Source organism: Mustelus asterias, chromosome 5, assembly GCF_964213995.1.
Source record: "Mustelus asterias chromosome 5, sMusAst1.hap1.1, whole genome shotgun sequence".
Classification (NCBI taxonomy): Eukaryota; Metazoa; Chordata; class Chondrichthyes; order Carcharhiniformes; family Triakidae; genus Mustelus; species Mustelus asterias.
In genome coordinates, this window is record NC_135805.1 from 86,704,672 (window position 1) to 86,711,491 (window position 6,820).

Here is a 6,820-nt window from a genome sequence, read left to right on the forward strand (position 1 = left end):
AATGATATTTGGCAAAACCCACCAAGACAAATCAATGCTATAGCTAGGAGATCTTCAGAATGTCAGAAAAATAGGCTTAGTTGTTAAAGTTATATAATTTGGGTTCAGTTGCCCATGAAGTCATTCATGTAGACCTCTTCACCTCTTGCAGTGCCAGCAGAAATTATTTTACGATAATTAACTACAAATTACTTTATCACTTTGATGCATTTAATGCGAGAGCTCAAGAATTATTACCTTTGTCTGCTCTTGTTCCTGTCTTGCATTCTTGGCACTCTCTAGGCTACCTCTTCTGAGAAATAATACACGCCCATTCTCCCTTAGAAGATTTTTCTTGATCATTCTTCGGTTTCTCTCTAGATTTTTCGAAATTATAGTTAAACTTATTCTGAGAATCGGAGCCCTGGCATTGTTTTTCTCCTTTCAAAAACCTGATAGAGACATAAGAACGTAAGAAATAGGAGCAGGAGTAGGCCATCTAGCCCCTCAAGCCTGCTCCGCAATTCAATAAGATCATGGCTGATCTGATAGTGGGTTCAGTTCCACTTACCCGCCCGCTCCCCATAACCCTTAATTCCCTTAATTGTTAAAAATCTATCTGTGACTTAAACACATTTAATGAGGTAGCCTCTACTGCTTTATTGGGCAGAGAATTCCAAAGATTTACTACCCTCTGGGCGAAGAAGAGACACATCTTCAGACAGAACAGATTTATCGAAAACAGTTCCGGAATGAATTTGATAGTGATACGTCTCATGTGTGGAAAAGGCAATTGGTTTGAAAACTAGCTAAATTATTTCAGTTAAATTTAGAACAGACCTCTCACAACCAACATGAAAATAATGAAGATGGTCTTTTCTGTTGGGCATGAAATGAAGCAATCTACCTGATGTGGACAGGGATATCAGTCACATACATAAATGAGACCCAAAGAAGATCCAAACAGATACCATTGACCCAAAATGAAAGCAACTTCAAATATAACTTACACAAAACTAGTTGTAAGTAGGTGAATAATAAGATCCCTTGTATCTTTACTTTCAGAGTTTCACATGGGCCATGGTAAAATAGGCCAACGTTTTGGCCAACGTTGTCTACCTGATACGCTGCAGGAAAGGATGTCCCGAGGCATGGTACATTGGGGAAACCATGCAGACGCTACGACAACGGATGAATGAACACCGCTCGACAATCACAGGCAAGACTGTTCTCTTCCTGTGGGGGAGCACTTCAGCAGTCACAGGCATTCAGCCTTAGATCTTCAGGTAAGCGTTCTCCAAGGCGGCCTTCACGACACACGACAGCGCAGAGTCGCTGAGCAGAAACTGATAGCCAAGTTCCACACACATGAGGACGGCCTAAACCGGGATGTTGGATTTATGTCACATTATCAGTAACCCCCACAGCTTGCCTCCTGGACTTGCAGAATTTCACTAGCTGTTCTGTCTGGAGACAATACACATCTCTTTAACCTGTGTTTAATGTTCCCTCCACCCACATTGTCTGTACCTTTAAGACCTGGCTGGCTGTAGGATTCACATTCTAATCAGTATTCTGTAACTCGATTCTGTCTGTTTGCACTGTTTGAGAGCACATTTCCACTCCATCTGACGAAGGAGCAGTGCTCCAAAAGCTTATGGTATTTGCTACCGAATAAACCTGTTGGACTTTAACCTAGTGTTGTGAGACTTCTTACTGTCTTTACTTTCCCACAGGTTATAATATATTTTGTCTTCTTGACCTTTCTGAATGTGGTTTCAGCTTCATTGGTTCTCTTTTGCCATCCGTGTAGATTACGTGTAAAGCATGTCGAAGATATATCAAGAGGTTGAGACAAAAATAATCTGAAGAACCCAAAAGTGGATGTGAGAGATTGGAAAAGCTTCACCGTAGTAGACATTTTCACAGCCAGGTTGGCACGTATTGCAACTAAGCCTAACTGTTCATCAACCCAAACCTTCTCTGCTCCAGCCCCAGGCAGTAAGATCCCGAACACAAACAATGTAGTGAGCCAGATTTTCCCAATCACTGTAGACTGAACTTTATCCAGGAGTCTTCCACGGAATGTCCAGTCTCCCATTCTTCAAAAAATGATATCTGTCAAAATAAACAGAGGCTGAATTATAAATATGAATTAATAGGTTATTGTTGAAATGATAATGTACTGATTCTTTGAGTCGTAGAGCTTTACAGCACAGAAAGAGACACTTCAGCCCATCGTGTTAATGCCAGCCATTAAGTTATCTATTCTAATCCCATTTTCAGACACTTACTTGGTCTATAGTCTTATATGCTACGGCATTTCAAATGCTAACATAAATGCATCTTAAATATTGTGAGGGTTTCCGTCCCTACCACACTTTCAGGCAGTGAATCCCAGGTTCCCACCACCCTCTCGGTGGAAGTCCTCAAATCCCCTCTAAATCTCTTGCCTATGCCCCCTGGTTATTCACCTGTCTACTTTCTTCCTATCTAACCCTTTTATTTTTGAAGTATATTCCTGAGAGGAAGAGGAATGGTAAAAGGAAGAAAAATGTTCCATGGGTAGACAAGGAAATCAAAGAGGACGTAAAGGGACAAACCAGGATATACCAAACTGCAAAAGCTAGTGGTAAACTGGAGGATTGGGAGAACTTTAAAGTTCAGCAAAAGGCTACTAAAAAGAGAATCAAAAGAGCTAAGGTGAATCAGAAAACATAAACACAGATACCAAAAACTTCTTTAAGTGTATGAAGAAGAAGAGAATAGCTAAAGTAAATATTGGCCCTTTAGAGGACAATACTGGTAAGGTATTAATGAGGAACACAGAGATGGCGGAGACACTAAACCAATATTTTGCCTCTGTCTCCATGGTAGAGAATAATGAAGATTTTCCAAAGCCTGTCGTTAATCAGAAGAATGTGATGCAATAACCATCAGGGAGAAGGTTTTGAATAAACTAATGGAATTAATGGCAGATAAGTCTCCAAGGCCTGATGGTCTGCACTCTACAGTATTAAAGGAGATGGCAGCAGAGATAGTAGATGCATTGGTTGTAATATTTCAATATTCCTTGGATTCTGGTAAGGTCCCGGTTGATTAGAAACATGCTAATGTGATGCCCTTATTCAAAACGGGAGAGAGGCAAAAAGTAGGAAGCTGTAGGCCGGTTAGCTTGACCCCTGTGGTGATGAAATTGCTGGAATCAATCATTAAGGAGGAGATGAATGAGCATTTGGGAAGGCAAAGCTCAAACCACCATTGTCAGCATGGTTTTATGAAAGGTGAATCATGCTTGAAAAATTTGCTTGAGTTCTTTGATGACATAACCAACATAAGTGGACAGTGGGGAACCTGTGGATGTGATATATCTGGACTTCCAGAAGGCATTTGACAAGGTGCCACATAAAAGACTGATCCAGGAGGTGAGATCGCGGGGAATTGGGGGTAGAGTTCTGGATTGGATTGAGGATTGACTGACCGACAGAAACCAGAGGGTCGGGATAAATGGGACCTTCTCTGGCTGGTGAAATGTATCTCGTGGGGTGCTGCAGAGGTCAGTCCTCAGACCTCAACTGTTTACAATTTATATAACTGAATTGCAAGGACATAGCAAAATTTGTGGATGATACTAAAATAGATGGGAAAGCAGGCAGTGAAGAGACAAATTATTACCTGAATGGAAATAGATTCAAAATGCGTCCAGGCGGGGACCTGGGTATCTATGTTCATGAATCGCAGAAAGTCAGTATGCAGGTGCAGCGTGGAACACAAAAGGCAAATGGGATGTTGGCATTTATTGTAAAAGGACTGGAGTATAAAAAGTAGAGAAGTGTTGTTATAATTGTATAAGTTGTTGGTGAGACCACATTTGGAGCATTGTGTCCAGTTTTGGTCTCCCTGGTTGGGATTCTCCGAAAACATTCTTATGCCGAATTCGCATAAAAACTGTTTTTTTAAGTGGGATTTTCAAAATGCATCTCCCACACTCTGAGCACTGCAGAGTGCCTCAGGGAGATTCACATTGAAAATCAGTGGATTCCCACTGGAGAGGTCGGCAGTGCAGCACTGAGCGGGCCACTGCGCATGTGCCGCTCTGTCATAGCGGAGATGGGCGCAAGCGCAATAGCACCGCACTGCCGGCCTCCTGATCACTGCCCAGCCCCATGACATTGCAACCTTACTCCTCTGATCCCCCCACCACCCCCGATCGCTAGCCTCCCAGATGTCTCCCGATAATCCCCCCCCCACTCCCACCAACCCCGATTTCCCCAATAGGCCCCGCCCCTCTGGCCCTGCACACCTTGGCACTGTCTGGTGTCCGGTGGGCAGTACCAAAGTGCCATTTGGATATTGCCAGGGGGCCAGGCTGTCACTGCCAGGCTGGCAATGCTCAGAGGGCAACACCCCCTTACCACTGACCTCCTGGGGGCCTCCTTGGCCTCCCTTCACTCCAGCGGTGTCGGGCCACCAGCTCCCTGTTATTGGGGAGATCTTGTAAACCCTACTGGTGTGAACCACTCCTGGCGGGGGGAGGAAAAGGCTAGCGGGCCCAGAGACTTCAGACCTGGGCCCGCTAATGACATTAAAATGAGAATTATAATATTTAAATCAGCTCCATGCCAATTTCCAGAGCTGACGATGCCAGAAATCTGAGCTCCACAATCTGTGCACTGGCGATGGCGCCCAGTGGGAAGCCTGCTTAACGAGCTCCGCTGATGTCCCTCTGTCATCTTTCTGTAAAAACGCAGGGAACATAACACCTCTTTTATATCATTTCCTCAAAATCCAAATACTCTTTTCATGTGAAGCAGGAATTTATGTATACTTCTTTCATTTTAAGCCAGTATTCACTGTTCACAATGTGATTGCCTCTACATTGGGGAGATCAAACACAAATGGATGATTGTTTTGTGGAACACCTCTGTTCAGTCCACAAGTATGCCCCTGAGCTTCTGGTGGCCTGTCATTTTAATTCTCCACCTTATTCTCACACTGACATCTCTGTCCTTGGGCTGCTGCGTTGTTTCCAGTGAACACAATGTAAGCTAGAGGAACACATCTCAATGTTGCACTTTTACAGCCTTCTGGATTTCACATTGAATTCAACAATTTCAGACCATAAACTTTGGCTCCCTATTTTGGTTGTTTTCCTTTATATGTTTTGTTTTTTTCTTATTTTTGCTTCCAGGCAGTAACACACCTGCTCTAGGCACATCTTTTGTTTCTTTGACTTTTTTTCTTGTCCCATCACCATTCCCTTTGGCCCTGGAAGACTCATGTCGTTCAATCTCTCCTGTCTTCCACTTTATCACAGGCCTTCCTTTTGTCCTTGATGCACCCAACCCTTGCTGAAAACTTGTTACATATCTAACTTTTCCCAGTTCTGATGAAAGATCATCAACCTGATATAGTTACTCTGTAACTCTCTCCATAGATGCTACCTGACTTGCTGAGTATTTCTAGCATTCTTTTTAACTTCAGATTTCCAGCATTCACAGGATTCTGCTCTTTGACTAAAAAGAAGTTTAAAGTTCTTGAGTGAAGGTTACATTCTTTCTACAATCAATTCCCATAGATCTGTTCTATAAATAAGAATAACTGCAATAATTTGCCCATCTCTTCTCTGTGTTAAGTTATGACCAAGGATATGACTGACCAGAGAAACATGTTCACTCTACTAAAACATTAACACAGAGCATGATGCTCTGGATGTGTAATAGGTCTTTGGAGGCAGAAGTCCCTTCACTAAAATCCCTTTATTTACAAACTCTAACAGCAGTACATAGTGTTAGCTGTTAGTAGTCTACCTCTGGGAGTGTCAGAGAAACTGACACTCCCAATTAAGTACAAGGCAAAGACTCCCTGATTGGCCCATCAATTGGATCCTTAATCAGGGAGTTCATACTCCAATATCCAACCTCAATGGTCTGATTTAAGTCATTGAGGGATATTTAACAAATCTCCAGTTAAAATCCAAGTTAGAAAGTTGGAGTGAAGCACAATATGGTTTTAAAGCATACTTAACAATGTTAGCTTTACACTTGCAAACCTCTGTAGATATTTCAGGCAACCAACAATGACAATAATATGCATTTATATAGTACCTTTGGAAGTAGATATAGAACATAGAAAAGCTACAGCACAAACAGGCCCTTCGGCCCACAAGTTGTGCCGAACATGTCCCTACCTACTAGGCTTACATATAACCTTCTATCTTACTAACTTCCATGAACTTATCCAAAAGTCTCTTAAAAGATCCTATCGAATCTGCCTCCACCACCACTACCGGCAGCCGATTCCACACACCCACCACCCTCTGAGTGAAAAACTTACCCCTAACATCTCCTCTGTACCTACTCGCCAGCACCCTAAATCTGTGACTTTTTGTGGCAACCATTTCAGTCCTGGGTAAAAGCCTCTGAGAATCTGAGAATAATAGGAGGGACAACTGCACAGCGCCTTTAGTGAGACTCCACTGAGAGAACTGTGTACATTTTTGGTCTCCTTGCTGAAGAGCCATGTATTGAAAGCAGTTTCAAGAAAATTCACTCGGCTAATGCCTGCGATGAAGGGGTTATCGAGTGAGCTAAGGCTGGGCAGGTGGGGTCAATGCTCGTTGGAGTTCAGAAGAATGAGAGGTGATCTTATTGAAACACGTCAGATTCGGAGGGGGCGGGCTTGACAGGATAGCGGCTGAAAGGATGATTGCCCTTGTGGGAGAGTCTAGAACCAAAAATGAGGGCTCTTCCATTTAAGCCGGAGGTGAAGGAGAATTCTAATTTTCTCTCGGGGATTTTTGGAGTCTGGAATTCTCTTCTGCAGCAAGTAGTGGAGGTTG

General features: G+C 42.9%; 1 pseudogene; it reads right to left on the reverse strand.

Moving 5' to 3' along the window:
* Positions 1–210: 210 nt before the first annotated feature.
* LOC144493994 (gap junction alpha-3 protein-like) lies at positions 211–2,080 on the reverse strand (annotated as a pseudogene).
* Positions 2,081–6,820: the final 4,740 nt, after the last annotated feature.